Raw genomic sequence first — 26,419 nt, forward strand, 5'->3', positions numbered from 1 at the left:
CATATCCAATGTCTTTGTTAGGGTTTCTTTTGCTGTGATAAAACACCGTGATCAAAAGCAACTTAGGGACGAAAGGCTTTATTGGGCTTGCACATCCTGAATCGCTGAGGGAGACCAAGGAGGAAATCAAATTGGACAGGAACCTTGAGGCAGGAGCTGATGCAGAGGCCATGGAGGAGTGCTGCTTACTGGCTTGCTCCTCATGGATTGTTCGGCCTGCTTTCTTAGAGAATTCAGAACCACCAGCCCAGCTATGTCGCCACCCACAATGGACCATGCCCTTCCTTACCAATCACTAGTTAGGAAAATGCCATACAATCTTGCCTGCCTACAGCCTGATGGAGGCAACTTCTTCAGTTAAAGCTCCCTCTTCTCAGATGACTTTAGTTTGTGTCAAGTTGACATAAAACTAGACAAGACACTCAAGTCATAGGCCTAAGGCAAGATCAACAGCCTCATGTATTCTCCATGGACTCTTTTTCCTTTTTCTCTCTCCTCTCAGCTCTCATCAACCTTGATGCCATGGGCTCTTGGTGGTACAGGCCACATTTTCCTTCATGTTATGAATGAATGCTATTGTATTCAAATGAAGAAAATATATTTTAAAGGAAGGAGAAATCAGAAGTGACCTTTAGAGTAGTGGTGAATTTAGTCTGGGACTTACTTGGTTTGGAAGCTGACTGTATAACAGGGAACAGAAAATAGAGGCGTCTTCCCAGATAAGGAATTGAGGAGTAATGAGAGGACAAGAGCCCAGACTCCCAGCAGGACCACCAGAAGGTGCTAGCGGAGGTAGGACTATAAAAGAGAAGAGCCCAGTGGAGAAACACACACGGTAAGAGTGATGGGGACTCTGGGGTGTCTAGGAACAATATCACAGGGCAGTCATCTCCCTGGACTGCTGGAACCCAGCAGAGAAGACTGAGGGTCACCTGCCAAGTGGCCCTAATGGAGCAAGGTCCCAGTGTCATTCATCAGTTGGGATGAATGACAAGACCAGAATAGCCATGTTCTTCCATTGATAAGCACAGACCCAAGGCTGGCTCCAGGCTGATGCTACTCAAGTGAGCATTCGAAGGTCATGACAGTTGTACCTGGAGCCTGGGAATTAGTGTCCAATCTCAAGGTACTGGCCATGGATTCTGGAAGCTGTGTCCAGACCTGAGGCTGAACTCCAGCATGTGCAGAACAGCAACAAGTGTGACAGGTTCCATCTAAGGCCTGTCAGAGGATTGAGGTCTGTGAGAGAAGTGAGCTTGCGGGACCTTCTCTGTCTAGAAAGGAGATGGGGAACAGAGATCTAGAAGCAGTTCTGCCCTGAGAGTGAAGAGACGGGGCAGCTTCTCAGTTCCCTGGACAGAAGGTAAGCCTGGAGTGAGCGTCACACCGGGGCAGGACCCTGGGAAGTAAGAAGGCACACACCCAAGCTTCTGTGTCTACAGCACTGCAGTAGAGGACATGGAAGGGTGGACAGAGGACAGGCACATCTATACGGTGAGCCATCGAGTGTGGCTGACTGTACTCCCTTCAACGTGGCTTGCATCCCCCACCATCACAGCTGCAAATGGACCACCCAGTAGACGGAAGGAGCAGCAGAGCAAACAGCTCACGTGGTAGGAGCCAAGCAAGAGATATGACCAAGTGGGTACTGGAGGTCCAGTCCTCCAGACATTGTGAGACATCATGCATCCATCAAGGATGGCAACTAAAATCAGTGTGCATGTGTGTTGGGTGGGACTTCTTCTTCTCCCCTTCCTTCTCCTTCCTTCCTTTCTTTCTTCCTTTCCCCTCTTTTATTTTCTTGAGTCAAGGTCTTGATATGTAGTCCTGTTTGGACCAATACTTACTACTTAGCCTACACTGGCCTTGAACCTGTGACAATATCTCCATGTGCTAGGATTATGGGTACGTATCATCATGATTTTTGGCTCACTATTTGTATTTGAAGCTGGTTTGTGTGGTGCAGTGCCCTAAGCAGGGACAACTACCCATGATCTGCCATTTGGGTGCCACAGTCTTCTAGGCCCATTGTCATCCTAGGCCACCTCCACTACCTGGAGACATAGGGGATGCAGTATAGCAGGTGGGCCTCTATAATTGAAGTTAGAATGAAAATTACGGCCTGGAGGACAAGATGAGTGAGTGGGGTCTAAGCCAGCAAGCTTCCTAGGAAGGGCTGAGCACAATGGGAGTCCCTTGGTAGTCACTGCAGGCTATCTGGACACTGCCAGAGCCTTAACCTTTCTGCTCTTTATGGCTGCCTTCAACACCAGGGGGGAACAGACTCCTGTGGCCACACCAGTGTGGTGGGAAGCAGGGAAGCGGCATGGTTCTCTCCTCTAAAATCCAGGCAGATGAGGCCAGGCTACCATGTACTGGAAAATATGTTTAATAATTATCTAAGCAGGAACCTATTGGAGGTGATCTATTGAAATGTCAACCCCATTCATCTTTAATGAGAAAACAAAACCTTTCGGCATTATTACTCTTTGGAATTATAGAACATATTGGCTGATATTCTGTCATTTTCAAAACCAAATGAGAAAAAACCATTAAGAAACTGAGTGTGGTCTAATTTTCCTGGCCTGGGTCTCCAGGAAGGCCCTGCCACCATCTGTAACCACCACTCACTAGTGAGGTTCGATGTCACCATCATGATATATAGCTCAATAATGTCCTGCCAGCTGGCAAAACACATTTTGCGGATTCAGGCTGTGTAAGTTAGATCAAAAAATTATTAAGATAGATGGGGTGATCAGAAACTGGAAGAAAGATTAGACAGGGTGATAAGCACTGTGTGTATGTGTGTGTGTGTGTGTGTGTGTGTGTGTGTGTGTGTGTGTGTGTGTGTGTGTGTTATCAACAGAAGATGCTAGTGCATGGAGGAGGGCACGTAACATGTGGTGAGATCATCACGGGAGTTACAAGCCCTCAGACAGGGACTGCCCTGGAGCTTTCATGATTTCTAGCTACTCTGAGCCTTACACTCAAGCCTCAGTTTACTCATCTGACATTAGAACAGCTTAGCTTCTGAGTCTCTAGGTTTTGCTGCAACCTCTAAAGGACCAACAGGATACTAGGATGTTGTGCATAAACTATATCTCATTCTGGTCACATCCATGGCAAGTATACTGGCTGGTTTTATGTCAACTTAACACAAGCTCGAGTTGTCAGAGAAGAAGGAGCCTCAATTGAGAAATTGTCTCCATAATATCCAGCTGTAAGGCATTTTCTCAACTAGTGATCAGTGGGGGAGGGCTCAGCCCATTGTGGGTAGTGCCATCCCTGGGCTGGTGGTCCTGGGTTCTATAAGAAAGCAGGCTGACTAAGCAAGCCACAGGGAGCAAGCTAGTAAGCAACACCCCTCCATGGCCTCTGCATCGATTCCTGCCTCTAGGTTTCAGCCCTGCTTGAGTCCCTGTCCTGACTTCCTCGAATGATAAACTATGATCTGGAAAGGTAAGCCAAATAAACCCCTTTCTCTCCAACTTGCTCTTGATCATGGTGCTTCATCACAGCAGTAGAAACCCTATCTAAGACACCATGGTAACTCAGTAAGAGCTAAAGACATTCCAAACAGAATTTTGAGTGTAGTCAAGTGTCTGTCTGTTCCCAGGTCTATGGAATGGACAAAGGTATTGTCACCACTCGGCTGCCTTTGGTTCATGGAGCAGGTAATATGTATAAGCCATCAGCAGTAGACAGAAAGGCACCTGCTTCAGGATAGAGATCGGTGTTCAATCCAAATAATTTTGAGTAACCTGCTAAGCTCAGGCACTATCTCGGTGCTGGGAATACTATTGTCAATTAAGGGGTATAGGCAAAAAAAAAAAAAAATCTACCAACAGCTATAAACCACTCTGAATATTTTGCACAATTTGTGGCTATGTATACATAATTACAAATACATGTTATAATTATTAAAACAATTAAGGTATTTATAACTATATTGAGTCTTGATAATACATAAGGAAACAGAATAAAGGAAAAATTGTTAATGAGTCTCCTCAGTCAGTTATGTTCTCACAAGAGTAAACTATCTCAAAGTCCCTAATTCTGGGTCTCCTCACCTCTGGTATGGCTCATCTTCTAGTTCATATAGCACATTTCTTATCACACCTCTTAGTGAGTGTGACCAAAGATCTTTTCCTAGATGTCCCTGAGACACAGCTTGAGTGACATGAGAACTTTATTTAGCTTCCTTTCCAAAAGTCCACTCCTCTGCATATATAACTCCAGAAAGGCAAACAGTGTTCTCCCAAAATAACCATGGTGGGACTACAGTGGTACTGTCGCCATACAAGTAAGGCTGGAATTCAGAACTCATTCTTACACACGTGTGCTTCACTAAGTAGTTGAAAGCTGCCTTTATGACTTGCACTGCCCTTAGAGAGCCTTGGAAAGAATGTGTCAGCCACATGTAATACTAAGGACCCAGCTACTTTATATATATTTATTTTATTTTCTAACATGGAGCATAATTATAAGGAAGACTGTACACTATTCCTAAGTCTACATTTATAAATTCTCCTCAATAGGGCTTCAGTTGGAGGGCATAACCCATCATGGCTAGGAATTCATGGGAACAGAAGAATGAGGCAGCTGGTCACATTGTGATCTCAGTCAGGAATCAGGGAGTGATGCAGTCAGGTACTCAGCTGATGTCTCCTTTCTATTCGGTTTTGGGTGCCAGCACCCACATTCTGAGTGAGTCTTCTGTCCCAATTAATATAATCTAGATAACTCCTCACAGATATGTTGTGCTTGTCAGTTTTTGTCAACTTGATACAAGCTGAAGTCACCTGGGAAGAGGGGACCTCAGCTGAGGAATTTTCTCTGTTAGATTGGCCTGCAGGCAAGTCTGTGGGGACATTTTCCTGATTAATGATTGACGTGGGAAGGCACAGCCCACCATGGATGGTGCAACCTCTGGGCAAGTGGCCCTAGGGTGTATAAGAAAGCAAGCTGAGCAGGCCCTGGAAAGTAAGTTAGTAAGCAGTGTTTCTCCCTGGCCTCTGCTTCAGTTCCTGATTCCAGATTCTCATCTTGAGTTTCTACCATGATTTCCCTTGATGATGGACTATGACTGATAACCTTAAAAAAAAACCTTTACCCCACAATTAGATTTTGCTCATGGCTTTTATCACAGTAACAGAAAATGAGCTAGTATATATGCCCAGGAATTTGTCTCCCAAGTGTTCCTAGAGCCTATCAAGTTGACAGTCAATGCTGACATCACAGATACTTTCTCCATGTAAGTGACAAAGTGAACATAGGCAGCTGCCTTAGCTGGTGTTATATCGCTGTGAAGAGACACCATGACCACAACAACTCTTACAAATGAAAGAATTTAATTGTGGTTTGCTTACATTCAGAGGTTTAGTCCATTATCCTCATGGCAGGAAGCATGGAGGCACCCAAGCAGACATGGTGCTGGAGAAGTAACTGAGAGTTCTACATCTCAATTGGCAGGCAGGAGAGAGAGAGAGAGAGAGAGAGAGAGAGAGAGAGAGAGAGAGAGAGAGAGAGAGAGAGAAAGAGACTAGGCCTGGCTTGGGCTTCTGAAACCCCAACTCCCATCCCCAGTGACATACTTTCACCAACAAGGCCACACCTCCTAATCCCTGACAATTAGTGCCACTCCCTATTGACCAAACATTCAAATATTTGAGCCTTATGGGGGCCATTCCTATTCAAACCATCACATTCCACTCCCTAGCCCCCCTATAGGCTTGTAGCCATATCATAATACAGAAATACATTTAGTCCAACTTCAAAAGTTCCCATTGCCTACAGCAGTCTCAACACCGTTTAAAAGTCCAAAGTTCAAAGTCTCTTCAGAGAAATCATGACAATCTCTTAACTGTAATCTCTGTAAAATCAAACTCAAAAAGCAGATCACATACTTCCAATATACAATGGCACAGAATGTGCATTACCATTCCAAAGGGGAGGAAAGGGAGCTAGTGAGGAAATGCCAGACCAAAACAGAACCTAAAACTGGCCAGGCATCTGATCCAAACTGTATCTCCACGTCTCATGTCAAAACACTCTTCAGATCTCCATCTCTTTTCAGCTTTGTTGACTGCAACACTCTCTCTCTCTCTCTCTCTCTCTCTCTCTCTCTCTCTCTCTCTCTCTCTCTCTCTCTCTCTCTCTCTCTCTCGGGCTGATTCCATTTCCTGTTCCCAGCTCTCCTTGGCAGGTATCCCACACTTCTGGTACTGCTAACATCTTGGGGTATCCAATGAAATCCAAGCTTCACTTTCACATCTTGACACAATGTCCTCTATGCAGGGACACCCCTGACACATGCCTGGCCTCAGAGGCTTTCCATAGTTACAGATGGAGAACCAACAACCCCTTTCTTCTATCCTTTACTCTAAAGCCAGAACCACATGGCTGAAGCTGCCAAGTTCTTTTGCTTGCTGAGGCCGGAACACACCTCCCTCATTCAAACACATTTTTCACCAGCTTTCTGTTGTCCATGTTTTCCTTCATTGCCTAAGCTCGGCTTTCCTGGAACTCAATCTGTAGACCATGCTGCTCCATTCTCAGAGATCTGTCTAACTCCGCATCCCAAGTGCTGGGATTAAAGGCATGTACCACCATGCCCCCCCTCCCTAAGCTTTTCTTTAATTCCTTTTTTACAAGTTGGAAGTTTATCTGGTGGGGTCCTGCCCTGAGGTCACCACTCCCTTTATTCCACTTAGCAGGCTTTTCTTTCATCTGTTTTTCTCCTTGAGTACAGGACTTCCAGGTGCCCCTTTTCTCCTCAAACTGTATGTTTTATATTTTTCCTTGCTCAACTTGCTCTTTTTCAGTTTAAATCTTCATAAGACTATACACTAATAAACAAGTAACACAATCAATACTAGACTGTCTGAAAATCTCCTCAGCCAACACCATTAATCCCAAACTCCTCAATTTAGCCTTGGGCCAACTTTTTGGACAAGGGCAAAAAGCAGCCACATTCTTTGCCAAAACATGACAAGAATGGTCTCTAGGCCACATACTAATATTCTTCCCCTCTGAAACATCTTGAGTTAAGCCCTCACAATTCAAATCACCCTCGGCACCACTGTCTTCCATGCTCCTACTAGGATGATCTATTAAGAAAGACCCATTTAAAGTGTCCAGTTGCTTTCCTAGTCCAAATTCCAAAAGTATTTTGTATTACTGCAAACAAAAGCATAGTTAGGCCTATCACAGCAATATCTCAGTCCCTGGTACCAATTTCTGTACCAAAGTCCACCCCTCAGTGACATACTGCTTTCAGCAGGGCCACACAAACTCCAAGACCACACCTCCTAATCCCTGTCAAGTAGTCCCTAATGACCAAACATTCAAATATATGAACCTATGTGACCATTCCTATTCAAACAACCACAGCTGCCTACAACATGAAGGGAGGGCATGGATATGGAGCTTATTGGATGCCATTTGTAGAGGAGACCCTCTCTGTGCACTGCAGCCCCCAGGACTTCCTCAAAAAATCCAAATGCTTCTCACAGAAATTTAGGACACATCACACTAGCCATTATTGTTTTGAAGTCAAATATCAATTCAAGAAACAGGTGTTAGCCTGAGGAGACTGTGATAGGAACCTGGATGGGTACCCCTTGTCCTGGTTCCCAGCTATCTGTTTTTAAAAAAGAAAGAAGTCAGGGAGAGGCACAACCAAGCACCAGTGGCTCTTCCCCAAGGAAGAGCTCCCTGGGAACAGCAGAGACCTGGCTCCTAGGCCAACAGGCCACTTGACAGGGTCTCAGCGCTCAAGGTGCAGTCGAGGGACTCCTTGAATCACTGGCTGCTCCCATCCCATAGTGTCCCAAGGAGACCTTCTGTGTGCATGCAGCAACCTAGGACACACATTAAGCCCAGGCCCAACCCTGCTGAGTGCATCGCTGTGAGCCCAGGCTGCTGGGGCAAGGGGCTGTGCTGGGCTCCAGGAACTATGGCATTTGAGAACTCAGGCACATGCAGTGTCCCTTCTCCCTCACTGTGCCCTCGAGGCCCTCTGTGCTTTCTTGGCCTTCTATGAGACAAGACTTGGGGTTTGAAAGACAGCCCCCCTTCTACCATACAGACATGTGCTCTGGGAACTGGGAATAAGGAAGTGGGTGTCAGTTGTCTTAATGTTAAAATCAGCTCCTTCAAGAGATGCTGTGGTGTGAGGGAGCAAGAAGCTGCAGGCCTGAGCGTCTTAAACTATGGGTCCCAGACCCATATAGAATTATGTGATTAAATGCTGAAGCAGCATGGTTGGTAACAGTAAAAAGTTCCTGAATGCAAAAATTAATTCAAAGTCAATCTGAGGTGCCTGGCAACGCTCGCTCTTCCTCGTGCCGTCTGACTTCGGTAGCTTTGGTTCTTGACGCACAACATGCACACCTCACACTACATGAGCCATTAAGTCAGGACTCACTAACCAGCGCAGCCGAACGCTCGGCCCTGAGATTCAAGATTGTGCCTATTATTTGCAGTGTTTTTATTGTACATACAAAGTTCTCTGCTCTTGTGGAATTAATGGCTTAATTACAGAAAACAAAGACAATATGTTCCCACCGTCGTTCCTCAATGTAGCTTTGCCTCAGTACGTCTTCGGATCCAATTATATCAGAAAGTTTGACATGGTTGACTTGAGTTGAATAAAAAAAAATGTACAATAAATTTTGGCTTGAGATGAAGACAGAATTTCCAACAGTTTCTGAAATGGCCCTAAATGTGCTTCTGCCATTTTGTACTATTTACTCATGTGATGTGCTGCTAGTCTGAGCAGTGACAATTATAAAATCAAAATATTGATCAACTTTACTATCACTTACAGTAAGCCTGTAAGATAGGCAAAGGGCTGTGAAATGCCATCTTGCGAGCAAGGCACAGCCATTATCATCAGGACCTCACAGCTGCAGTGAATACCCATACCAGGACTGCACAAGAATGGGCCAGTCAACAGTCAGCGTGGGTAGAGGAAGGCCCAGGGCCCCAGTGAGCTGAACTATTTCCTACTGATAGATTCGAGGAGCAGGAGAGTCATGGCCTTCAGCTTGGTACACACTGATGACCCCGATGGCCACACAGAGGGGTCCTGGTACTAATTGAGTCACAAAACCAAACCCAAAGTCTTGAGTCTGGAAAATGAATTGGTAAGGACTGGAGGAAAGGGATGTTGGTAAGGATGGGAAGGGGATAACAGAGACTGGGAGTAGAAAATAAGCAAAATGACTCGCATACATATATGAAATTGTTAAGGAACCAAATTAATTTTTTAAAAAAGGGAAAAGGAAAAATGTTGAAGATGCTCTGTGTCCCAAGGTATTAAATCTTCAGACAAGATTTAATTCTCTATGCAAAAATAAGCAAATCATCTCATTAGTATGCAAATATATCTATTTCATTAGTATGCAAATTTCCTTTCATCTTTAATAAATGGTAAAATTGTATCTATACAAAAGAGTTGTTTTAAAATAAATTTCTTTATGATTTATTATCAGTAGATGTTTTCTTTGTGTATCTATTTTGTGTTCTGTATACCTGGGGTTGTGTTCAAAAGAAAAGAGGTCACAAGCAGAAAAAAAAATTAAGAAGCCCTGATATGACACACGTTTCCTAGGAACAAGCACTGGTAGCCCTACTCCTCCTGTAAGTCAGATTTTATTTCAAATTGTATTTGTCTGTGAACACACAAAACCCTGTTCTATAAGGGTCCCTTATGCTGCTAAGTGAAGCCCTGTGACCCCCTCCAGCCTCCACAAGGAAAAAAATTGTTTCTTTGTTTTGAGATTGTTTTAGGGATTTAATCAAATTGGGAAGATCTTAACCAGACTCCTTCAAAGCCAATCTCAAGGCAGAGACTGGGCACTGGAGAGACTCAGCAGCCCGTTACAGCTCAGTATCCTTCACCCAGGCTTTACCCACCCAGAGCTGCCTGCAGAGAGTGACAGGCAGTCCGTCCCAGTTTAGCTCTAACATATATACATGTACACAGACATGCACACATGAATAATGACAAGCATGCGCGCTGGTAAACACACATGAGTGGATGCCATTGGCTCATGCATGCTTGCCCACACGTGCACTGTGCATACTTCTGTGTGTGCACTTCATGGCCACATCAATGTGAAGCCCCTATTTACCCTTTGTGTACCCGATGTTGTCACGTTCTCTGAAACCCTGGAGGCCCAAGTCCCACTGAGGTCCTACTGTTCTTCCAAAGCCCTGGAATCCAGGCACCGGCCTGAGGCTTCCAGGCTCTTGGCTGAGCTGTGGCTCCTGGGTCTCTGGGACACCTGTCACTGGAGGCTCTGTGGCACAGCGGCTCAGCTTGTGAAGAAGCCTCACTCGTTGCTCCAGGATCAAGCCCCTTCCTCCTGCCATGCTCCCACAGCTGCCCACATAGAAGCAGGCTCCCTGAGCCTGTGCTTCCTATGGTCCTGGAATGTCCACCAGGCCCTGCTCTAACCCCAGGGCCTCTACAGCCCAGCTCCTACCTTCAAGGAGATCCCTTTTAGTCCCTCTCCTTCTGTGTCTGACGTCTTTTGACCACTAAATCTATTGATCACTTCCCCCTCTGCTCCTTCCTTTGCCAGAATTCTTGCCACCCACCAGATGGACCTGTCCTTAGGGTCACTGATTCCCCGGTCCCTACATGTCAGGCCTGGTAGTCCTTTCTTAGAGGCACTGAAATGGGAAAATGCCATCCTCTGGTTCATAATGACTAAAGGTTCATGGCAGCTAGCTGGGGACTCATCATGACTGACGGCTCTCTAAAACTTTGGACATCCCTGCCTCTAGCCTGTTGTTAAATAGTAGCATAAACTTGACCTTGGCCATGCTTCTTAGTCCTGCAGAGACCTCCATTGTACCTCTGGAGCCTGGGCTGGGTTACCAATATCTCGAGACAGCTGTAGATGAAACAAAGTGCCTATTTGTTGCCCAGCTGTAACAGAACCTTTCTTCGGAGTACCTGAGCACTGGAAGTAACAGGCCTTCAGCCCTTGAGTCTCCTATCAATGAGACTTCCAAACTGAAGTGTGTGCCAGAAGGATACAGCCAAGAGTTTCCTGCAGAGAGCCCCTCATCCCTGTGGTTCCCTGTGCCCAGACATCCAGGTGACTTCTACTTGATTTAAATACCTGAACTTGTTCTCCACTAAAGAAAAGATATTTTTCTGTTCACTCCTGGGGATGTTCTGGAATGTGAGCATGCATCCCATTATCATGATTGTCTGGCTTTTAAACATGTTTTTGCCAGCGTGGAAGCTACTTGTTCTAAAAGCCTTAACTGACTGTCAAAAAGCCCGTGGTTGGCCATTCTGCCTAGGCATAAATGCCTTCGTTACAAGTAGCAGCAGCGTGAAATGCAGACTTCGGCTCAGCCTACCACTTTTGATTATAATTGGGCTCGTTAACTCACTTCAGTGAAGCAAACTCTGGGCAATGGAGGAAGCCTGCTTTGTGACGAGATGCCTGTGAGTGGCCAGATGAGGACAGAAATGAGGGGTGTACAGAACCAGTGTCATGACAGTAGTTCTTTCTTTTTATGAGGTTGTGAGCCTACCCATGAATGCCACAGCAAATTATGGAACTCAGGGAACAACTTTCAGGAGTTGATTCTCTCCTTCCAGCATGAGGGTTCTGGGCATGGAACTCAGGTTGTCAGGCTTGCCCCCTGATCAACTTTGCTAGCCTTGTGGCAGTGTTTTTAATTACCTACCAAGAGCTTCAGGTGGCTAGGAAACTGCCAGACTAGGCAAGATCTTGTGGGTCAGCTCAGGGACAAGGAGTTAAGGTGCAGTGAGAAGCTGAAGCCCACCTCCCTCACTTCCAGCACAGTTGTTTATAAGAAAGAAAACACCACGGGTGTGGATCACTAATTCCAGTGGTGAGACAGGCCTCTGGTCCTTCTGTGGAGGGTCCTGAGCATCCTGAACAGCCCAGCAGATCCATCAGGACACAACCCCATTTGTGCATGTTCTAAAATTCCAGACCCTGGGCCTCCAATGCTACTGAACTTTCTGTATCTGGTGTGTTTTCTCCTATGCATCCCTAAGAGGTTTAATCTGTAATGTGGGCACAGGGAGAGAATAGCTTTGACAACTTACCACAGATCTCTGCATCGCCAGCACATGATGACTTTCTTTCCTTCAGTGGGGAGTTTGCACCTTCTCACCTGGAAGCAGCCATGGCATCTCTTCACATCATCCAAATCTTCAGCATCACACTTTAGAGCCAATAATAAAATGGAATAAAAGAAACCATATCATGGCAGTCGATTGAGACATTCACCAAGGGAGGAGCCTTGGCAGCTTCCAGTCATTTCTCTGTATTTTTCTAAAATTCCTCAACTCCAGCCCCAATTCTTGAGCACCATACTCACCCTCAAAGCACACTTTGTTCCACTGAGGCTGCCTTTCTGAATGATGCCCTAACTAAACCAAAGACTCTTTATCTGAAGCAAAAGGGAATTTTCTCTTTGTAGTTTTGAGTGTCTAGATATCAAGCTTTCCTGGGTCAAGGCACATATTTTTATATATTTAAATTTGTGATTTTAAAAGTTCTGATGAAATGTTACATCAAATCTGTTTTTCTCACTCTACCATGAATGAATGGAAATCTGCTAGCCTCAGCCAAGTTATTGCTTTGAAAATGAAGGTGATTGGTTCACATTAGTGCCTGAACTGTGGTCTGTGAAGGGGATTGGTTCACATCAGTGCCTGAACTGTGGTCTGTGAAGGGGATTGGTTCACATCAGTGCCTGAACTGTGGTCTGTAAAAATGATTGGTTCACATCAATGCCTGAATTGTGGTCTGTGGAATGCGACTCTTCCTTAGAGCAGCTAGTATTTCAGGCTTCTGTAGCAGCATCCTTAGGCCTGCCTAACAGCCTATTTAAGAAGGAAATTAAAGCACCACCAGGTATTACTGAAACATGTTCAGGTGCTAGGATGTCAGTACTCTTAACAGGGACACCAGAGACGTGTGTCAGTGTGAGGTCCCCTCACTGGTGTCACCAGGTGAGGACCAGTTGGCCTGAAGCCAGAGATAAGTGACTGATACTTCTACCAGCAGCAGATAGTTGTGTCCAGTCAGGACACCATTGGAGGCCCAACTAACCATGCAGGTGGATAGACAGTCGCCCATTGACTAATATACACTGCTCTGAGTAAGCCTGAATTGTAAGTTCTCCTGGCCAGGTGACTTTCTCTAAAATGTGCTTAAGAAGAAAAAATGAGTGAACTCTCAGCATGTACACTTCACATTAATGCTTTTCTGCCAAAATACCCTACAGTCTAGACTGAGCTGTGTCTCTGGCTTCAAAAGCCTGTCTCTGAATCTGTATTCCACAAATGCAGCTTCTGCAGGGTGTGTTACAGTCAAAGGGAAAAAACCAATAATTGCAAGGTTTGAAAACTCGATTTAAATATGTTGAGTGGTCAAGAATAGTCCCTAGGGGGCAGGTGAACTTGGCTCCTGTGAAGTCTACCTTAAATGAGTCTGTAATATCTAAAAACAAAAGAAAAATGTCATTGTGTTCTTCCAAAGTCTCAGAATGAAGGTTCACGATGAGCTTCCATACCATGGGGACAACCTTACTGAGCCGTGTGATCCCTGCTTCAGAGTAGATAGCTCCAGGGCACTGTGGGAACACTCTGTGGGAACAGTCTGTCCCAAGTGAGGCTGGACTCACTCTGGCTGGGAACCATGGCAACTTCCAAAGTCTGCTGGCCACATTTATACCTCCCTTGCAGGCATCTGTGTATGACAGTATCTTTGAGACTTCCAACCAGTACAGACCCCCTGTCCCCCCTCAGTGGGACCTCATCTATGAACAACACTGTAGCATTCACAAATGCTGGGGAGCCAGTGTCTCTGGAGGAATCACCATTTTGGCTCCAGGTCTCCTATCACACCAGGAAGAACAACCCAAGGACAGGGGATAATAGATCACAACCAGCAGCTGTTCTGAGCCCCTCAGGTTGGACAAACCAGGATAGGGCCTAAAGAATCCCTGAACTTGCTGATGACCTTCAGTCACAGGGAGCCACATTGGTCTAGGCAGTGTGGTAGGATGACATTACATGCATCACAACCTGCCACTTGGAAGGTGCCTCCGTCAACAACAAGATCAAAAAGCAGAATGGAGATAAGCAGATGAGTGGACCATCAGCCAAGCTGGACTGGTCCTCATGTCACTCAAGGAGGGTGCAGTGTTTGAAGCTTTAGTGGTCAGAGACTCTGGAGTCTGGTGGCTATCACTGGCCTTCTAGAAGGCAAGAGGTGAGAAAAGTATGTCTGTGTAAGGACAAAGAGCAAACTCTCTTGCAGACAGGGGTTATAGAACCCCCAGAAGTATCTGACACCGCTTGGGTGGTGGAATTCTGCCCAAAGGGAAGGTCATGGCAGAGGACTTAAAGTCGGAGGGCTCCTTAATCTGCCTCATGGAAAAGCCACTGTGCTGCCTAAACAGCTTTCCTGGCATACCATCTGGACCTGAAATTCGCTGTTGTGTGGGTGCAGTGCAGCTTCCTTTAGTGAGTGTAGAGCTTCAGACCACCATCACCACAAACCATGTTCAGGATACGTCTATCACCCCCAACGCTCCCTCTCACCCAGCCACAGTTCATCTCAGGGGCCACCCTCAGCCCCAGGAAACCACTGACCACTTTCTTTCTTGATAAATGTGCCTTTTCTGGATGTGCCACGAATGGAATGCCACAAGGTAGTCTTTGGTGTCAGGATTCTTCCCTCCCTTTGTCCACCATTACCTGTAGCATCTGGGACATTGGGCAGCCATGAGTAATCCAGAATTCTCTACTGCTAAGCTGTGCTCTGTCGTATGGCTCCCCGAACTTTATTCATTTCAATTGATGGGCATGGAGATTGTCTGTTCTGTAGGGAATTTAGTAACAGTGATGCGACAAAGATTTCAGTATACAGCTTTGTCTGTGTGGATACATATTCATTTCTCTAGACAGAGCCCTTGGAGTGGAATCACTGGGTTATGTCACAAGGATGTGTTTAACTTTCTCTGAAGTTGTTAACCACTTTCTGAAGTGACTGTGCCATTACCGCAGTGTGTAAAGGCTTCCATTTCCTCTTCATTTTTCTCCTCCTTCTCCCCCTTCTCCTTCCCTTCTTCTCCCCTTCTCCTCCTTCTCCTCATTCCCCTCCTTCTCCCCCTTCTCCTCCTTCTCCTCATTCCCCTCCTTCTCCCCTTCTCCTCCTCCCTCTCCCCCTCCTCCCTCTCCCCCTTCTCCTCCTCCTCCCTCTCCTCCTCCCTCTCCTCTTTCTCCTCCTTCTCCTCCCCTCCTTCTCCTCCTCCTCCCTTTCCTCCTCCTCCTCCTCTTCTTCTTCTCCTTCTCCTTCTTCTTCTCCTTCTCCTCTTTCTCCTCCTTCTGTTGCTGTTTGGTGGCCAAGGAACTTTACCTTTCTTTTTCTGACAGATCACTCAGAAGTTGACTATGGGAGAGGATCACCTCTTGAGAGAGGTTTCTGAGACAAACTCTATAAATAGCCTTACTTATGTTTCAAATGATACACAATCTTCTAAGTCGTTAGCACAGTGGCCCTCAAGTCACCCCCATTGTTGCAAATGAATGCAGCCCTATCAAAATACAATATTGTTTACCATCCCTGGCTGCTATTCCTCCTCCCCATATTGTTCCATTAGATGCTTTTGGAGAGGAAGCAAACCGAGAGGAGGACTTTACAGTAGGTAGTTGTAGGTAGTTGAACTTGGCCCCTGCCTTGTTCAGCAATACACTGACATCCTTGAGAGGTCCTCAGCCTCTTGCCTCACCCTTCTCATTGAAGCAAGGGATTCTGTCAGTTCAACCACAAAGAGTATGTGATTTTCACACTTAAATGATAAACCAGATCAAAAATGCATTATTCCTCTCAGAGTTGGGGTCCTCCCCTTTGTTCACAGGTCCTGCTCATCCCTCTTAGCCTCTGAACCTCAATTCCCCTCCAACTCTTTCCAGTCCCTCAAAGAAAGTCTCCAGATGTTTCCCAAGGGCTGAGCTGGTTCTACCCCATATTTTATACCTATGCTTCAGCAGACATCTTGGTCCCAGTTTAGAAGGGATAGCCCCTCCTCATAGTAGAGGCCCACCACCCCAGGCTTCCATCCTAAGATGCTTACATTGAGCCCCAAGAATTCATATCACAGGCCAGGATTTCTGACTCAGCACTTGTCCCCTCAATGGTTTCCGCCCTTGGGTCACAGTGACACCCTGCACCCACCCACCTGCTTGTCTCTAATCTTGGCTTATGGTTGTCTTGTATCCTCTCTGTCATGGATCAAAACAAAATTGCTGACCCCTGTCTCCCCACTTCTTATTTGTCATTAGGATGTAGTGGTGTCCCGGTTGCTGTGGATGGAAGTCTGCATTCTTTGTTTCCACAAAGCTAGCTTATCATCAAGGCCTACGTCATGTTCTTAAATTTATCTGTGTGATTCACGGTGCCCCCTGTTACTTTGATTAGGACTTTCACTCTGTCATCTGGCTTGACCACAGCTTATTTGTTCAGCACCCTCCCACAGAAAGATGGGCAATGCCATCATTACTGCTTTCAGAGTTAGACTGTGCTTCAGTGAGCAGCCGTCGGTGGTGTCCTTGTAGGCAGCTCTGAACTGGGATCATTAACCTTCAGTGCTGGAGCTAGATAAGCCTTCACACTGCTGGATCTCAGAGCCCAAGAGAAGCATGGGGACCATGCTTGTTCCCCAATATTTGACATCATCTGCTGTAAGCATCTGCCTCTCTGAGGATTGTGATGTTTTCTCCTGGGGTTGGGCAAGCTTCTAAGGCCTTATTCTGTCATTGAATTGATTAGTTGCTCCATATCTGTCAGAAGACTTTGTCTTCCATGGTTGATAGTCTCAGTGTACCCTGGACATGCCTCTCCTGCCCACAGTGGTCAAGACTTACAGTCCCACTGTGTCACTTTCTTTAAGCCTGTCCCCCTTGCTGTGGAATGGGAAGAATGCTCTCTGCCCATAGTGAATGTCACTCATCGTTCACCAGATTGCAGCTCTGTGCCATCAGTCAGACTCCCATGATCCCCTGGGAAAGCATTTCTCAAGAGTTCCTAATGAGGAGATGTGGCCACAGGAGAGTACTGGCCAGGGAAATTGAATGACCAGGTGGTTAGGAAGCAAGCATTTCCTTCCCTTTCCTCACCCATATACTGTTGAAGCCACAGGGGCCATGAACAGATGAGAGACCTGAGTCTGGATTGCCACATGAGCACTGAACATCTCTGCTGAGCTAAACAGCCCGACTGGGCACAGAAGCTCCGGTCTCCTGAGCTAAGGCTGCTCCAGGGATTTATAAAAAAACATCAGGGGATGAAGCCTGGCTTATCAGAGCAGAGGGCCGGCAGGGATGGCCTTCACTGGGAAAGTTGCTCCCACAATACTGCTTCTTGTTGCTAAAAGCTAGGAGCTCAGAAAGACACCTAGCTCTTCAAGAATAAGGAGAAAAATTAACTCCCAACCCAGCTAATGACTGGGTGGCTAGGAGAAGCCATACATACCCTGATTTAGGGCCTTTGGGTGTGTGAGCCAGCCAGGATGGGTAGTTTCAAGAGACCTGCACTACTCCAAATACAGGGGAGGGAGAGGAAGAGGGCCTGGGCCTGTGAAATATTCTCTCTCTAAACTTCCATTCATTGCTGTGATGTTTTATATAACAAGGCTTTCAGAAGAGTGTTTGGCCACCTCTAAATGATGTTGAAAAATAAATAAAAATAACAATAGCCCCTTATTGCTTCCTACCTCTTACAAAGGATTGTGTTCTTCAGGGCAGTAATAACAGGCATTTATTGGGGTCAGGGAGTAAATGCAATTTGCATATATTGTCTCCTATTTCTTAGGGCTTTTGTTAGGGTTTGATGTATTTAGCACCATTTCATATGCAAACAAATTTAAAAAAATAAACCTGAGAATTTTCATGCCTCACTAAGGGTACAACAGAAGGCAGCCAGAGCTGGCTAAGGTTGGGGGGCTTCACTCCCCCTGCACCCCAGGCTTCCCTCTCAATAACTGCTGGCTTCGCATGCACGGCCGTGAAGCTGGCTTAGGACAAAAAAATCCTGTTGTGGAAGGAGAGCAGGTCTGGGGCACCTTCAGCACCTTCCAGAGATTACAAACCTCTGTCCAATCCCTTGCCACCCACAATGGGATACTGGAGCTGTGTGAGATGGAGCAAAGAGGAGACCATGCTTCTTTGTAAGTTGTCTTCCGTACACAAACATCTGTCCCTTCTGCCCTGGGGAATGAGTTTGAGGGGGAGATTTAGATTGGCCTCAGTAAGGTAAACACCATTTGAATTCACTCCATTTGAGCTGACACACACTTGTGAACACTCCCTTCATGCGTTAACAGCTGGTGGGCACTGGCCCTGGCCCTTCACGGCAGCACAGTGTTTGCTTTGCTCTAGGACATGGGCCAATGGCTAGAGGCTTAGGTAGGAAGGATGGCCATAGGCCTATGGTCAAAGGGCTTGCTTAAGATCTCTGGCGTGGCTGAGATACCCCAGATGCCAAAAACAATAGTATATTTGCCAGAAAAACCCCATGACCCAATGCAGGCACTTCCTGTGTGTCCCTACACTGTGTGTATTGTTAGACATATATGTACTGTGACCATCTACCTTGCAGAGAACCCCAGGAAATAGAAATAGACCTGTGCATCTACAAAGGCTCAGGGAGACAAAAAGATTTGCCCAAAGGTGCTGAGTTCAGTGGCATCCCCCAATCCTGGTCTGTCTGACTCCAGCTGAGTACAAGCTTTCAGTCTCCAGGATGTAGAGGATGAGGGGTGGATGGGGTGCCGCAGGCTTGGGCCAGGAGAGATGAGGTAAGAAAAGGAGGCTCCTAGGAGGTGCATCTGATCTCCTGGCCATCCTGAGACAAGAGAACACATTCACTCACTCATACCTTTGGCCAGATCCCAATCAATAAAGTCCACAGAAGGGATGCTGGTTCAGGATCGAGCTGGAGGCTTGAAAAGCTCTGGTTCCTGTTCTCCACCTTGTGACACTAGAAAGAAAGGCCACAAGGAGTCCACCCACTGCACTAGAAGCCACCTATGGGGGGACAGGTGCTGAGACAACTAAGAGAGACTGACTTCCACTGGCCTGCAGTCAGCCAGTAGGAGTCCTATCGATTCAGGCTAGTCACACCAGCTGAATGCAGGCAGGAGGTAATGCTTTGAGGGGCAGGTTCAGGGGTCTGTTATGCAACTGCAGGGAGACAGAATACTCAGAGATTCAGGCCACACCATGAAGAAAATAGGTGACCACATCCTTCAGAGATGATAGGCCCAGGGTATCTGCTCCACAAGGGCTGCCTCGGGTTTCCAATAAAGTCACGTGACTGTTCTGTGGCAGTAAGATAGGTGTGAAGCAATGGTGCCAAGAGGCCTGGGATGAAGCCCTGCTCTCATTCTTGATGGGCAAGGAAGATGGGCACTGGCCTCCTACACAAAGTACGGGGCTGGGAAGTCCCAGCCTAAGACTATCATTAGAGGAGTACTTTTCCTCTGTCCCCAGTGGCCTCACCAGACGCCCCCCAACACACACACACACACACACACACACACACACACACACACACACACACACACAGAAAGCTCTGGGAACAGATATAGATACTGAGGTTCCTCAGATGCTAACCAGCCCAGGATGCCCCACTGAGGCCCCAGTTAGCCTCATGCTCAGAGGAGCTGTCCTGGCCTCTGGTCTTCCACCTTCCAGCTGAGCTCAAGAACACCAGGGACTTACTGGTGATGGTCAGGAAGGGTTACGATGCCCATTGCCTCCAGTGGGCTCCGGGACTGCACATCTGAGAGTCTTATGTCCCAAGAATATACATAAGGCATGACCATGGTCCCCTTGTGTGTGTGAAGAATCGGTTGGCAGGATCACAATGAAATGATACCGTATGATGGGTCTCATGGAATGGAAACAACATACATGAGAGCAAGAAACGCTACCAACAGGACAGGGGAGCCTGCTTTACCAGGACACTAGCAAGCAGGAAGGAGCCAGTGATCATGAAAGAGGTGGTGCTCAAAAGCACCAGAACTTTTATTCATTGGCTAATCTGGAAATCCCTGTTATACACAGACACCTATCCAAAAGAGATGCTTTTTTTGTACAACATCCCAGCCTTGACCTGCTAGCCTAGCAGGTCACCAAGTCCTCTCAGAAGCTACCAAGTAAATTAGCATCTTTGCCTCATGGTTCGGTTTGGGCCTTATGATGGGGCCAAAGGACTGTAGGTGTTTGAGCTGCTGAGGAAGCAAAGCTGAGGCAGAAGAAACACATCAACAGGCCAAGTTAGGCCTGCCATGTTGCTTTAGCTTAGTTCCCAATGACCCAAGTGTCTATTTGTGGAGGGGATTCAGACAATATGGAGACAAGCTCCCTGCCTTCTTAAATCTCTGTTAGTTGTCCATCAGATCCCTACAGGCTCCAGGTAATTGTTTTAGCAAAATTACCTTCGCGTTTTTGCATTGTAACCTAGGCAACTGTTGCACTACCCCCCACATTAAAGGTGTTATCACCAGCAAGCTAGTGTTAAACCTATGAAGAGAGACTTCTCAGTCACCTGTCAGCCTATAGGAGTGTGCTAATGGGTTGTCTGACACTGGAGTTGACTCCCGGGACTTCCTGGAGTCTTTACATGGGGTAAGATTTTTCCATCAAAATCCTTTCCCCTCGTCTTTGTTTATCATTTATTATAAGCAGCCTTCTTGAGCCTCACCAGCTGAAACGAGGTTTACTCATAAGAGTTCCCTACTCTGTAGTGCTGTAGCCTTGCGGTCCAGCCTCATGTCCTGTGACAAAGCTACTGAAGACATGCTTTTGGTGGGTACCAGGTAAGGGCCACAGAGTTTATTTGCCGTTTGTCCCTTTGTGGTGTTTCTGACTTATTTCTACATTACCCGGCCAGACAGCAGTGGCCACAATGACATAAGGGGGAAATGACCTACTCAGGCCCACCTTTTAAAGATCTATAGACTAATACATTACTGTGCTGGGGACAAAGCTCCCAACATAGCCAAAGCACAGCTAGTGACTCTAAAGGTTCTGCCCCTCCCCCAGCCAATCACAGGCACACCCTACCTAGCACACAGGCCATGTTCTGCTCCAAAGGCTCCCTGGATGGAAGAGCTAGAACCTGTGTGCTGGGTTTTCTCCTGGAGGAAATGAAAAGGGGCATCTTGGAAATTTTAGGGTTATAAACACATCCAAGAGGGACCAAGGGGAAGCCTGGCTCCTGGACCTGGTGACTCAGAGGCCACTACAGTGGGGACATTAGTGTCCCAGGAGACTTTGGTTCCAAAATAATGCAGTTTGTGCCTAAGCTGGGCTACCCAGGGTTCCACTCAACATTAGAGGCCAACAGGGGCAGGCAGGCCTCCTGGGAACTTGGACAGTTTATGGGAAGGAGGAGGGTGAAGCCTATAGGCTGCATGAGGAGTGATAGGTGCTGGGTGTCCCCAGGATTTCAATAACTTAATTCTTTCTCTTATGCCATGGAATGGCCCGGTAGGGAGGCCTTCAGTACAGCCTTGGGTGCTGTAGGGCACCCCAGGCTTATCAATGCTTGGTGCACATGGAAGGAACCATGAGTCTTCTCCCCAATTCCTCTTGTTGCTCTTCTGGTCCCCACCTCAGTAAGCCTGTCTGTGCCCAGACTCTGGCAGTGGCATCTGCAGTGACCAGCTGGAGAACTTAAACAGATAATTACCTCTGCATGTGGCGTGGTGAGCAGCGATTAGTTGCTGATTAATTGCTCCTAAGTATATGCTGAGTGACACTGAAGCCACATGAAAGCATGCTGGCCAAGCATCTGATACCAGAGAGTTCCTCCAACATGCCAATTACCCTCCTGATTGCAGCCCTCTCACTTGGAATTACAGATCACTTAGAGAAGATGAAATGGTATCCGAGTCACTTAGACTTCACTACATGGCCTTCAGAGTGTGGTCCAGAGACCCAGGTGCATGTCCAATCCACCATGACGGCACATGGGTGACCTTATATGAGCTACAGGGCGGATCCCATTCAGTAGACCTGGGTAGACTTAACTTGGATTCCAGGCCCTGCTCTGTAGCTTTCCCTCAGCTGCAGGGCGTATTGTTCTCCTGTCAACAGAGCTCTTTCCTTGTGCCAGTGGATTTTAACACTTTGTTTCTTTCCCACAAACTGCCCACTTGCCCGAGAGTGACAGGAGTCAGAGTAGAGATTCCACAGTGGAGCCCAGTTGAGGATGTTACCCCCAATTCTCACCCACCTAGTACTCCAAACAAGTCCAAAATGGATGGGCCCTTGTTCTTCTCTCAGGGCATGTCCTACAGATGCTCAAAAGCCAATGATATGTATCATTTCTAGTGGCTAAGGGAAGGATGAAGATACTAAGGATATTATTTGTCCCTGTTCGCATCTCCAAGGTCACTGCATCCCACAAGCACAAGGTCAGTGCTTTTATCTGTCCTGTAGCACAGGCTGAAAGAGACCTGAAATCCTACCCTCAGTTCAGTAACCATCATCTTCAAAGGCCCTGGGGTTATCACAGTAGTGGACTGGCCAGCCAGTCATCTTCCCTACTGTCCACCATCTGCCCTCAGCATCACAGGATGACATCAAAGTCTGCCATTTCATCAGCTCATCTCAGGATGAAGTAGCTACTGTAACTAAGGGAAGAGGGCTGCAGAGAAGGTCACCCCACCCTGGAAACGTGCACCTCATGGTCCCTCCAGCCGCCAGGATGCTGTTATCCTCCACTTTGGACCTGTGCCTTCTCCTGAGAACATCAGGCTCTGAGACCCTCAAAATGCACTTTGGGGAGGGGCATCCCTTAATAACTAATGCAACTCTGTGGAAGTTTCCATTAATAATGAAAACCATTAAAAATACACAGTGAGTGGCCTGTTCATGGCCCAGACTCAGGCTGTAGAGCCATCAAGACAGCAGTCCCACAGTAGGCAGTGGTGCTTCTCAATAGGCCTCCTCAGAGCTGTGGCCTTTCCTGCTGCTTCTCTGGTGTGAGTCTGAGGAGCAGGTCCTCATTGGCCATGGTACAAATGTAGCTGGCTCTGCCTACATGCCCTGTGCCCTTGGTCTGTAAAGAAAATTGGAGTTTAGGGTAAGTAATGAGGTCACAGGATCTCACACTAGCCACCCAACCTCTATACCTCCATGTTCTCTGCTGTAAAGAGGAGGCTAGGATCTGTCAACCAAATGCTCATGCTGTTTGGCACAGGATCACACTGACACCCTAACCTGTCCATGCTTGTTTAAGGGGCAGCCTTTGAGAGCTGATGTATGTGAGGTGAGATTTTGAGGGAGATATAAAGGAATTGTAGTCTACCTAAGTGATGATGGGGTATAAAATTCACCCCATTCAGAGAGAGCAACCAAGAAGATTTTGGAAGCAGACACAATTAGGAGAGAGTCCTTACCAGATGAGCTTGAACTTGGATCCTAGCCTCTGGACTGGAGAAGAAAATGTCTTGGAGAAGCTACTCAGCCTATGACCTATGCCACACTCAGCACAAAGGGCCAAGATGATTGCGTGGCAATGCATTAAGATGAATTCAAATCTCCTACATTTTAAGAGATTGGACCTCCCAGCTGAAGTTACACCTTTGGCTGTTACACCTCAAAGTATACCTTGAGGTCACTTGAGACTTAAGGCTGCTCTCTTACTGTATACTCAGCCTAGTTGTTGAATCTGCCTTAAGATAACAAATTTAACAACCAACCTTCCTTGCCTTGGATCTCCCACATAATCAGCTGTTACCACCTAAGCTAATGCATAACTGTAATCTCAAATTATGTGCTTTCCCATGCCCCTGACCCAAGAGTAATACATGCATATCAGCTCAGTTGCTGAAAAAATGTATGTTGAAAGCAATCTTTTAAAATGAATATCTGTAAATGTTGAACACAGCATACTTGATTGAAAAAGTATCAGCATGGTGCTTGCTAAACAGCCATGTTTATAATACTGTTTGTGACCTGGATCAGTTGGGGTAAATTGGAGTCAGTGACTTGGTAGTTTGTAAAACTCTGTTAAAGATTCCTGTAAAGTATCTGTCAATCCTTCCACACATGATGCTTTCTATGATGTCCAATAAAAGAGAGAGCAAAGCCCTTTGCTATGGACAGACATTCAGATATACACAGACCAACATGAATGGTCAGATTTGCAAGACAACGTTCTGCAGGCAGAGATGCAGACTCCTAAATAGATAGGCAGAGGACAATGGAAGACACAGAGAGAGAGCAAAGTACAGGGTTCAAATCCGGGCTCACTTGTTGCCAGATGACACAAAGGGGAAGTGTTTTATTGATTTCTGCCTTAACGAGACATTATTGGTGAGTTTATTATTAATGCTCTCAAACCAACGCACAATGACTTTGGTCCTGTTCGGTGTAGTAAGCCCAGAGTGAGTGAGTCGCACATGGAGGAAAAGGGGCATTTGTGTGTGCTGGAGTTTTGTTGTTCCTGTTTTGTTTTTGTTTTGTGTTTTTTTAACCTTTAGAGACAGTATGCTTGTCAGTTTTTGTCAACCTGATACAAACCAGAGTTACCTGGAAGGAAGGGCCCTCAGTTGAAGAATTACATCAGACTGGCCTGTGAGCAAGTCTCTGTGTAGCATTTCTTCATTATTGACTGATATGAGAGTGCCCAGCCCATTGTGAGCAGTGCCATTTCTGGGCAGATGGTCCTGGGTTGTATAAGAAAGCAGGATGACCAAGCCAGTAAGCAGCCTTCCTCCCTGACGCCTGCCTCTGCGCCTGCTTGAGTTTCTGCCCTGATTTCCCTCAGGAATGGACTGTGATTAGGATGTGTAAACCAACTAAATCCTTCCTTCTGCAAGCTGCTTTTGGTCATGGTGTTATCACAGCAATTGAAAGCAAGCGTGGACAAGGCAGGGTTTCGTGTAGCCCAGGGTGGCCTGGAACTTGCTATGTAGCCTAAAATGACCTTGAATTCCTGATCCTCCTGCCTCTGCCTCCTGAGCGTCAGGGTGATCAACAGGAATGAACTACCAGCTCCTGTGTATTGCTGAACAGGTGTATCATTTTGCCACCTAATGGGCAGGGATGGGATTTGAACTTAGATCTGTTTATGCCAAGTTCTGGATCTTTGTACTGAATGTCGGCTTCCTTTCAGTACTGTGGTAAATATACTGTTAAGCTTGTTTACAGAACATTATCAGTGACAAGCCCTTTCCCCGACTTCCCCAGTTAAGATAGTGTGTTAATAGTCATGTTTACACTGAGGACACGTGGGGTTCTTATTATGTGTGCGTGCACGTGGGTTTTTGTTTTCAATATGGTTTTCTTCATCCCCACTGCCTTTTTCAAGCCAACGTGATTAACGCCTTGCAAAGCTGAGCTCATTAGCAATTCGGAATCCTGAAGACAGCCTGGAATATCAAGTGTCTGAAGCAAAGTGAACGAGCCCTTCAGAACTTTTCAGATCAGCAGCCCATCTGCATTAATTATTAACCATACTGTGACCTAAATAAATCTGAGTCTTGTGCTGCACTTAGACACTGCCTGTCACACATCGTGTTCATGCAGGCCTCCAAACGGCTTCAGCACAGAGGGGGAAAAACTGCTGTCTTTCAAGTACAATTATAACCCGGTAACTACACAAATTAGTGCAGCCCACCCTTTGCCAGGAAAAATGTCCTGTGCTCCTGTGCCTGCCTGCTCCACTGTGATCCCAGCTTCCTCAGAAAGACAGCCATGGAGCACTCTCAGTACAGGGAGTGGGGGTCAGTTGGAGCGACTCTTCTTTGCTAAGTGCAGTTTCTGTCAGGGTCCATCTGTGACGGTTAAAACTGCCATGAAGGCTATTCCTGAACATTTACTAAAGAGATCTGTTTTGCCAATAATGAAATGATGCTTAGATGACACCAATTAGAATAAATTGCACTTTTATCAGAATAAATGCTGTGCTTGCAGATAAGTTCACAACCCTCCAGGCTCCGGGTTGTGCCAGTCCATCACACGGCAGCCATACCTCCTGTGTCTGCCAGTGATCACAGGTCTACTGACTGGACACAGAACCCGCTAAATAGGGAATCAATTCTAGTGGCTGCACCTCATGGTCTGTTTCTGACTTTTCTTTTGCCAACCTCACAATGGCCACAAAAGGCTGAAAGGATGCTCTCAGAATTCCACTTCCTTGTCAACTCTCTAGGTACTTCCTGCCTCCTTTTCCAGGGTGGCTTCTATCACAGAGTTAGTTCCCCACAAGTGACCTTGTGACATACAAGCATGGTCAGCAGACTTTCCTGTCTCCTAGCCTAGAGGCACTGCAGACTAGATGTGGATGGACACTCCACTGTGGAATCATAGAAGATCCCACACACTCAG

Source organism: Peromyscus maniculatus, chromosome 1 (assembly GCF_049852395.1).
Source record: "Peromyscus maniculatus bairdii isolate BWxNUB_F1_BW_parent chromosome 1, HU_Pman_BW_mat_3.1, whole genome shotgun sequence".
Taxonomy (NCBI): domain Eukaryota; kingdom Metazoa; phylum Chordata; class Mammalia; order Rodentia; family Cricetidae; genus Peromyscus; species Peromyscus maniculatus.